Source organism: Melanerpes formicivorus, unplaced genomic scaffold (genome assembly GCF_026170545.1).
Source record: "Melanerpes formicivorus ecotype bairdi unplaced genomic scaffold, bMelFor1.0.p_v2 SCAF_256, whole genome shotgun sequence".
Lineage (NCBI taxonomy): Eukaryota > Metazoa > Chordata > Aves > Piciformes > Picidae > Melanerpes > Melanerpes formicivorus.
The window spans coordinates 210001-220000 of NW_027142608.1; positions in this window are offsets into that span (position 1 = coordinate 210001).

Below are 10000 nucleotides of genomic sequence, written 5' to 3' on the forward strand. Positions count from 1 at the left end.
GAACCCTCGGGGACCCCACCCGGGCAGGTGAGGCCTCACGCGCGGCGCCGCTTTTAGCCCCTTTTAACTTTCGCGACGCCGCCGCCTCGCTCTCGGCTCGGCCAACCCCCGCCACACGCAGCTGCTCGCGGCCGGCACCCGCGGGTACCCGGAACCGAGGACGACACCGGCGCCTCACGCGTTTTAGGACACCTGAAAACTCACGGGGCCACGCAGCAGTCACAAAGCCGGTTGCGGTAGACCGGTCCCCGAACCCTGCCCCAGCGCCGGGGGGGAGGTGGAAAGGGGAGGATGCGGCAAGGCACGCGCCGGGCCGCTAACGCCATGGCTCCCCCCCGCTCGAGCCGCTCGGGGCTGGGGGAACGAGGACGACACCTCACACGCGACGGGAAGCGAAGTGGAAAGGAAGACCGCCCTTGCCCTGCCGGCCGGGGGCCCTTTCCGACGCGACCCGAAAGGCCTCATCGATCAACAAGGACGGAAGGAAAGGAAGCCAGCGGAGGCCCCACGGCCTCGCTCTTCTGGGACAGACACAGCCACGCGCACCCGCCACCGCCCTCGGGAGCAGCCAGCAGGCACGGGGCTCGGCGTGCGGGCAACACGCCGGAGGAGCAAACGGGGCGCCCTCCAGAGATGGGGGGGGGGGGGCAAGCTGCACCGGGCCGCACCGGCTCACAGGGCACCTCTGCCTCCCCGAAATGTGGGCTTGCATTTTCCCTCAAGCTGCACCGAGTTACATCTCCATCACGGGGCGCCCCTCTGGAGCCAGGAGGAAGCCGTGCTGGGGCACCGGCTTGCCCTCCTCCCCCCATGCTGGGCTCCATAGCATACGAGTGGCCAGTCACCGCCGCTGGCTTTTCCCTTAGATGCCGTGCCCCCGCGGGCTGCGGCTTTGGCCATGGGGGGGAACCCCCGTGAAGAGGGTCCAGTGCTGGGAACTCTCTCTGCCCCTTACCGGGCTCTCTCTCGCCGTGCCTGGACGGGCTTGCTTTCCATTCTTGGTGGGACCGACGCCGGCACCACGTCTCCCCGGCTTTCTCTGCCCCCGTGCCCCACCGGGCAAACTTCGCTTCGGGGGTTCCACACTTCGGTAGTGGCCGGCGCCAGCCACTCGTCAACTTTTTTTCTTTTCCCCGCTTTCGTTGCCGAGCCCGGGCTGGGCTCCGGCTCACGGACGAGCGAAACCCATCCAACACCGCTGAGGGTGCGCCAGCGGCCGCTCCAAACCGCCGCGCCTTTGTTCGGCCCCGCGGGGTCCCCTCTCTGACCCGGGCGAAAGCCACCGAGAAGCCAGACGGACCCCTGCCCAGCCGCCTGGCGGGTGGCTTGGAGCAGCCGCTCGGCAGCGCTGCCCTGGGAGTGCTCGGCGTCACTCGTTCCCTCATATACGGAACTGGAGGGCCGTCAGCTCCGCGATGCGCACAACCAGCCGACCTCCGCCCAGCGGCAGGTCGCAGAAATCACGCCGGCTTGTACGATGACGTAGGCGGAGGCAGAGCGCAACAGCGACCCCTTGGCGACAAGCGCGATCTCCGCGGAGAGCACGTCTACTCGCCGAGGGAGAGCACGTCTACTAGCCGAGGGAGAGCACGTCTACTCGCCGAGGGAGAGCACGTCTACTCGCCCAGGGAGAGCACGTCTACTCGCCCAGGGAGAGCACGTCTACTCGCCGAGGGAGAGCACGTCTACTCGCCCAGGGAGAGCACGTCTACTCGCCCAGGGAGAGCACGTCTACTCGCCCAGGGAGAGCACGTCTACTCGCCCAGGGAGAGCACGTCTACTCGCCGAGGGAGAGCACGTCTACTCGCCCAGGGAGAGCACGTCTACTCGCCCAGGGAGAGCACGTCTACTCGCCGAGGGAGAGCACGTCTACTCGCCGAGGGAGAGCACGTCTACTCGCCCAGGGAGAGCACGTCTACTCGCCCAGGGAGAGCACGTCTACTCGCCCAGGGAGAGCACGTCTACTCGCCGAGGGAGAGCACGTCTACTCGCCCAGGGAGAGCACGTCTACTCGCCCAGGGAGAGCACGTCTACTCGCCCAGGGAGAGCACGTCTACCTCCCGCCTGAGGGAGAGCGCGGGGGGGGGGGACAAAGACAGCCGTCAGCCGCTTCGGTGAACGTCACCCGGGAGGCGACCGGGACCGGCCCGGGAAGCCATCGTCCGGCCCCGGATCCCGGCCGCGGCCGGACCGGCTCGAATCCCCGCGGCCCCGCCACGGGGGAGGCCCAAAGACTGGCGGCAGCCGCTTCGCTGAACGTCACCCGGCCGGCGACCGGGGCCGTCCGGGGCCGTCCCGGGATGCCGGCTTCCGGCACGGGGGTCCCGGCCGCGGCCGGACCGGCTCGAATCCCCGCGGTCCCGGCAGCAGCCGGAGCCGCTCGCCGTTCGGGCTCCCGGCACCCTACGGATCCGGCGACTCGTTCGCCGGCGGCGGGGGGAGGCAGTGGAGGCGGTGCGGGCAGAAGCGGCAGCGGAGGCGGAGGGGGGGGGGGCTCGAAGACAGCCGGCAGCCGCTTCGGTGAACGTCACCCGGCCGGCGACCGGGGCCGTCCCGGGGCTGTCCGGGGATGCCGGCTTCCGGCACGGGGTCCCGGCCGCGGTCGGAGCGGCTCGAATCCCCGCGGTCCCGGCAGCAGCCGGAGCCGCTCGCCGTTCGGGCTCCCGGCACCCTACGGATCCGGCGACTCGTTCGCCGGCGGCGGGGGGAGGCAGTGGAGGGGGTGCGGGAGAAGCGGCAGCGGAGGCGGAGGGGGGGGGGGGGCTCGAAGACAGCCGGCAGCCGCTTCGGTGAACGTCACCCGGGAGGCGACCGGGACCGGCCCGGGAAGCCATCGTCCGGCCCGGGATCCCGGCCGCGGCCGGACCGGCTCGAATCCCCGCGGCCCCGGCACGGGGGAGGCCCAAAGACTGGCGGCAGCCGCTTCGCTGAACGTCACCCGGCCGGCGACCGGGGCCGTCCCGGGGCCGTCCCGGGATGCCGGCTTCCGGCACGGGGGTCCCGGCCGCGGCCGGAGCGGCTCGAAGCCCCGCGGTCCCGGCAGCAGCCGGAGCCGCTCGCCGTTCGGGCTCCCGGCACCCTACGGATCCGGCGACTCGTTCGCCGGCGGCGGGGGGAGGCAGTGGAGGGGGTGCGGGCAGAAGCGGCAGCGGAGGCGGAGGGGGGGGGGGGCTCGAAGACAGCCGGCAGCCGCTTCGGTGAACGTCACCCGGCCGGCGACCGGGGCCGTCCCGGGGCTGTCCGGGGATGCCGGCTTCCGGCACGGGGTCCCGGCCGCGGCCGGAGCGGCTCGAATCCCCGCGGTCCCGGCAGCAGCCGGAGCCGCTCGCCGTTCGGGCTCCCGGCACCCTACGGATCCGGCGACTCGTTCGCGGGCGGCGGGGGGAGGCAGTGGAGGGGGTGCGGGCAGAAGCGGCCGCGGAGGCGGAGGTGGGGGGGGGGCTCGAAGACAGCCGTCAGCCGCTTCGGTGAACGTCACCCGGGAGGCGACCGGGACCGGCCCGGGAAGCCATCGTCCGGCCCCGGATCCCGGCCGCGGCCGGACCGGCTCGAAGCCCCGCGGCCCCGGCACGGGGGAGGCCCAAAGACTGGCGGCAGCCGCTTCGCTGAACGTCACCCGGCCGGCGACCGGGGCCGTCCCGGGGCCGTCCCGGGATGCCGGCTTCCGGCACGGGGGTCCCGGCCGCGGCCGGAGCGGCTCGAATCCCCGCGGTCCCGGCAGCAGCCGGAGCCGCTCGCCGTTCGGGGCTCCCGGCACCCTACGGATCCGGCGACTCGTTCGCCGGCGGCGGGGGGAGGCAGTGGAGGGGGGTGCGGGCAGAAGCGGCAGCGGAGGCGGAGGGGGGGGGGGCTCGAAGACAGCCGGCAGCCGCTTCGGTGAACGTCACCCGGCCGGCGACCGGGGCCGTCCCGGGGCTGTCCGGGGGATGCCGGCTTCCGGCACGGGGGTCCCGGCCGCGGCCGGACCGGCTCGAATCCCCGCGGTCCCGGCAGCAGCCGGAGCCGCTCGCCGTTCGGGCTCCCGGCACCCTACGGATCCGGCGACTCGTTCGCGGGCGGCGGGGGGGAGGCAGTGGAGGGGGTGCGGGCAGAAGCGGCCGCGGAGGCGGAGGGGGGGGGGGGGCTCGAAGACAGCCGTCAGCCGCTTCGGTGAACGTCACCCGGGAGGCGACCGGGACCGGCCCGGGAAGCCATCGTCCGGCCCCGGATCCCGGCCGCGGCCGGACCGGCTCGAAGCCCCGCGGCCCCGGCACGGGGGAGGCCCAAAGACTGGCGGCAGCCGCTTCGCTGAACGTCACCCGGCCGGCGACCGGGGCCGTCCCGGGGCCGTCCCGGGATGCCGGCTTCCGGCACGGGGTCCCGGCCGCGGCCGGAGCGGCTCGAAGCCCCGCGGTCCCGGCAGCAGCCGGAGCCGCTCGCCGTTCGGGCTCCCGGCACCCTACGGATCCGGCGACTCGTTCGCCGGCGGCGGGGGGAGGCAGTGGAGGGGGTGCGGGCAGAAGCGGCAGCGGAGGCGGAGGGGGGGGGGGCTCGAAGACAGCCGGCAGCCGCTTCGGTGAACGTCACCCGGCCGGCGACCGGGGCCGTCCCGGGGCTGTCCGGGGATGCCGGCTTCCGGCACGGGGTCCCGGCCGCGGCCGGACCGGCTCGAATCCCCGCGGTCCCGGGCAGCAGCCGGAGCCGCTCGCCGTTCGGGCTCCCGGCACCCTACGGATCCGGCGACTCGTTCGCCGGCGGCGGGGGGAGGCAGTGGAGGCGGTGCGGGGAGAAGCGGCAGCGGAGGCGGAGGGGGGGGCGGGGGGGGACGATAGTGGCGGGGGGCGGGGGGTGCTCGAAGGCAGCCGGCAGCCGGTTCGGTGAACATTCGCCGGGGCGGGGGGGGCGACCTGTCCGTGCCCGGGGCAGCCCCGGGAAGCCGGCAGCCAGCACGGGGGTCCCGGCAGCACCTGTTCCCTGCCCTGGGACTTGCCGTGCCCGGCGGCCGGTTGCCGGGTGGGGGGAGCGATGAGAGGCGGGGCGCAGCGGCCGGGGCAGCGCCGGGCCGCAGCGGGGGGCTGGGCGGGTGGGGTAGGCGTCGAGCGGCAAGCCCTCGGCTGCAGCGAATGTTCGGCGGTGCGGGGCGGGGGGGGGACGGGACGACACGTTGGGGGCGCCGAGTCCGAGCCACCCCCGGCCCCAGGGGCGGCCGGAGGGGGAGGCCGGTGCCTGGCCCTGGGAGCTGCTGGGCGCCGGATGGCCGAGGGTGCGTCAGAAGCCGCCCGAGCGGTCGAGCAGGTCCTCCAGAAAGGCCTAGGGTGGCTTCGAGGGCCCCGGGAGCAGTCGAGGGAGGCCTCCAGGCAGGTCTGGAGTGGATGGGAGGCCTTCCAAAGCAGACAAGGGAGGCTGCCAGCGGGGCCTAGGCTGGCACTGCAGCCTGTAAATGGTTGGGGGGGGGGCCTCTGGTGCGGCCTGGAGTCTCTGGGTGGCGTCCACAGAGGTGCAAAAGATCCTCTGGTGCGGCCTGTGGTGGCGGAGAAGCCTGCAGAGCGTGCGGGGGAGGCTTCTGGTGCGGCCTGGGGTGGGTCGGAAGCCTGCAGAGCGTGCGGGAGAGGCTTCTGGTGCGGCCTGGGGTGGCTGAGAAGCCTGCAGAGCGTGCGGGGGAGGCTTCTGCTGCGGCCTGGGGTGGCTGAGAAGCCTGAAGAGCGTGCGGGAGAGGCTTCTGCTGCGGCCTGGGGTGGCTGAGAAGCCTGCAGAGCGTGCGGGAGAGGCTTCTGGTGCGGCCTGGGGTGGCTGAGAAGCCTGCAGAGCGTGCGGGGGGAGGCTTCTGTTGGGGCCTGGGGTGGCTGAGAAGCCTGCAGAGCGTGCGGGGGGCGGCTTCTGCTGCGGCCTGGGGTGGCTGAGAAGCCTGCAGAGCGTGCGGGAGAGGCTTCTGCTGCGGCCTGGGGTGGCTGAGAAGCCTGCAGAGCGTGCGGGAGAGGCTTCTGGTGCGGCCTGGGGTGGCTGAGAAGCCTGCAGAGCGTGCGGGGGAGGCTTCTGTTGGGGCCTGGGGTGGCTGAGAAGCCTGCAGAGCGTGCGGGACAGGCTTCTGCTGCGGCCTGGGGTGGCTGAGAAGCCTGCAGAGCGTGCGGGGGAGGCTTCTGTTGGGGCCTGGGGTGGCTGAGAAGCCTGCAGAGCGTGCGGGGGGAGGCTTCTGCTGCGGCCTGGGGTGGCTGAGAAGCCTGCAGAGCGTGCGGGGGAGGCTTCTGTTGGGGCCTGGGGTGGGTCAGAAGCCTACAGAGCGTGCGGGAGAGGCTTCTGGTGCGGCCTGGGGTGGGTCGGAAGCCTGCAGAGCGTGCGGGGGAGGCTTCTGGTGCGGCCTGGGGTGGCTGAGAAGCCTGCAGGGCGTGCGGGAGAGGCTTCTGCTGCGGCCTGGGGTGGGTCGGAAGCCTGCAGAGCGTGCGGGAGAGGCTTCTGCTGCGGCCTGGGGTGGCTGAGAAGCCTGCAGAGCGTGCGGGGGAGGCTTCTGTTGGGGCCTGGGGTGGCTGAGAAGCCTGCAGAGCGTGCGGGAGAGGCTTCTGCTGCGGCCTGGGGTGGCTGAGAAGCCTGCAGAGCGTGCGGGGGAGGCTTCTGTTGGGGCCTGGGGTGGCTGAGAAGCCTGCAGAGCGTGCGGGGGAGGCTTCTGCTGCGGCCTGGGGTGGCTGAGAAGCCTGCAGAGCGTGCGGGGGAGGCTTCTGTTGGGGCCTGGGGTGGGTCAGAAGCCTACAGAGCGTGCGGGAGAGGCTTCTGGTGCGGCCTGGGGTGGGTCGGAAGCCTGCAGAGCGTGCGGGAGAGGCTTCTGTTGTGGCCTGGGGTGGCTGAGAAGCCTGCAGAGCGTGCGGGAGAGGCTTCTGTTGGGGCCTGGGGTGGGTCGGAAGCCTGCAGAGCGTGCGGGAGAGGCTTCTGTTGGGGCCTGGGGTGGCTGAGAAGCCTGCAGAGCGTGCGGGGGAGGCTTCTGCTGCGGCCTGGGGTGGCTGAGAAGCCTGCAGAGCGTGCGGGGGAGGCTTCTGCTGCGGCCTGGGGTGGCTGAGAAGCCTGCAGAGCGTGCGGGGGAGGCTTCTGGTGCGGCCTGGGGTGGCTGAGAAGCCTGCAGAGCGTGCGGGGGGAGGCTTCTGGTGCGGCCTGGGGTGGGACGGAAGCCTGCAGAGCGTGCGGGAGAGGCTTCTGCTGCGGCCTGGGGTGGGTCGGAAGCCTGCAGAGCGTGCGGGAGAGGCTTCTGGTGCGGCCTGGGGTGGGTCGGAAGCCTGCAGAGCGTGCGGGAGAGGCTTCTGTTGGGGCCTGGGGTGGCTGAGAAGCCTGCAGAGCGTGCGGGAGAGGCTTCTGCTGCGGCCTGGGGTGGCTGAGAAGCCTGCAGAGCGTGCGGGGAGAGGCTTCTGCTGCGGCCTGGGGTGGCTGAGAAGCCTGCAGAGCGTGCGGGAGAGGCTTCTGCTGCGGCCTGGGGTGGCTGAGAAGCCTGCAGAGCGTGCGGGAGAGGCTTCTGCTGCGGCCTGGGGTGGCTGAGAAGCCTGCAGAGCGTGCGGGAGAGGCTTCTGCTGCGGCCTGGGGTGGCTGAGAAGCCTGCAGAGCGTGCGGGGAGAGGCTTCTGCTGCGGCCTGGGGTGGCTGAGAAGCCTGCAGGGCGTGCGGGAGAGGCTTCTGCTGCGGCCTGGGGTGGGTCGGAAGCCTGCAGAGCGTGCGGGGGAGGCTTCTGGTGCGGCCTGGGGTGGCTGAGAAGCCTGCAGAGCGTGCGGGGGAGGCTTCTGGTGCGGCCTGGGGTGGCTGAGAAGCCTGCAGAGCGTGCGGGAGAGGCTTCTGGTGCGGCCTGGGGTGGCTGAGAAGCCTGCAGAGCGTGCGGGAGAGGCTTCTGGTGCGGCCTGGGGTGGCTGAGAAGCCTGCAGAGCGTGCGGGGGGAGGCTTCTGCTGCGGCCTGGGGTGGCTGAGAAGCCTGCAGAGCGTGCGGGAGAGGCTTCTGCTGCGGCCTGGGGTGGGTCGGAAGCCTGCAGAGCTTGCGGGGGAGGCTTCTGGTGCGGCCTGGGGTGGGTCGGAAGCCTGCAGAGCATGCGGGGGAGGCTTCTGCTGCGGCCTGGGGTCTCTGGGTGGCCTCTTGAGAGGTGCAAAAGACCCTCTGGGTTGGGCTGGGGTGGCTCTTGGACCCCTGCCACACAGTGGAGAGAGGCCTCCGGCCCGCCACCTGTGTCCCTGTGTGCCTGAGTGCCTGAGTGCCTGTGTCCCTGTGTCCCTGTGTCCCTGTGTGCCTGAGTGCCTGTGTCCCTGTGTCCCTGTGTCCCTGTGTCCCTGAGTGCCTGAGTGCCTGTGTCCCTGTGTCCCTGTGTCCCTGAGTGCCTGAGTGCCTGAGTGCCTGTGTCCCTGTGTCCTTGTGTCCCTGTGTCCCTGTGTCCCTGTGTGCCCGAGTGCCTGTGTCCCTGTGTCCCTGTCTGTGTACCTGTGTGCGAGAGTGTCCGGCACGCCACCCAGCGGCGGCGGGCAAGCAGGTAGGCGGGGTGGGCGGGCCGGCGAGGGCCAGTGTGAGTTTGGGGGGTGGGAGGGGAGGCGGCAGCTGGAAGCGTCAGAGGAGGGGGCGTGGCTCCGGCTGGCCCCGGGAGCAGGTTCCCGGGACCGGGACCGGCTGGACCCGGCGGGTGGTTGATCCCGGGGCGGGGGGCAGAGGCGGCGGGAAGCGGCAGCTGCGTGTGCGGCGGGGGGGTGGAGGGCGAACCGCGGCGGGAAGCGGATGCTTCAGAGCAGGTTACGGGGGCGGGGACGGACGACACCACCTGTCCCCGCCCCGGGACGGGCTGGACCCGGCGCCCTGGACCCGGCGCCGTGTACCCGCCGCCGCCCCCCGCCGCCGCCCCCCTCCGCCACCCCGGGACCCCGACGTTTTTTGGCGCCCGCGCCTTTTTTTGCTCCCCGCCTGCCCGCGCTGCCCCGGGCCCTCCCCCGGGGCGGGGCGGGAGGGAGGGACGGACGGACGGGTAGCCGGGGATCTCCGAGCGCGCGCCACCAGACCGAGGCGGGTCCCGGCGGCGGCGGCGGCGGCGGCGGCGGCGGCGGCGGCAGCAGCAAGCGACGGCGGGGGGGGGCAGGCTAGGGAGAGAGGGGGAGCGGCATGCGGTAGGGCTGGGGGGTTTGTTTCGGGGGGGAGGGGTGGGGGGGGGTGGCAGCGGTCAGCGAGAGCGGGGAGAGGGGGAGCGGCATGCGGTAGGGCTGGGGTGTTTTTGGGGTGGGGGCGTTGGGGGGATTAGCGGGCGGGCGGGCAGCCCAGCCAAGCGGCAAGCCGGGGGGCGGGCGAGGGCGGCTTTAGGGCCGGAGGAGCGGAGCGCAACCTCCCCCGTGCAGGCTCCAGCGTGGAGAGCAGCAAGTTTTTGGGGACGGGGGACGACGGACGGGAGGGGCAGCGGCGAGAGGCTAGCTGCGGCAAGGGGCACCGGCACGGCCGCCCTAACAGCGCCGCCTCGGTCGCAGGGGTTAGAGAGCAGCCGGGCAGCCCGGGAGGGAAGCGGCAGCCCGCGTCGCGATCCCCCCTCCAGGGGACAATGTGGGAAGGGGAAGCCGCGGCGGCTTTGGCGGGGGGGTGCCCAGCTGGTAGCGGCTTCGGGGGGCAGTTAGCGGCGGCGGGGGGGGGGGGAGATGGGTCGCGGCAGCGGCAAGAGATAACGGCGGGCGGGGGGGGCTCCGTGCAAAGCGGTAACGGGAGCCGGGGGGTGTGGGGAGCTGGGGGTGGCAGCAGCGGCAAGAGGCAACGTCGGGAGGGGGGGCTCCGCGCAAACCGGTAACGGGGGCCGGGGGGGTGTGGGGGGGGCGGTGGTGGCCGCGGCAAGAGGCAACGGCAGGCGGGGGGGGCTCCGCGCAAACCGGCAGCGGGGGGGGGGGGCGGGGGGTAGCGGCAAGAGGCAACGGCGGGAAGGGGGGGCTCCGCGCAAACCGCTAACGGGAGCCGGGGGGTGTGGGGGAGCTGGGGGGTGGCAGCAGCGGCAAGAGGCAACGTCGGGAGGGGGGGCTCCGCGCAAACCGGTAACGGGGGCCGG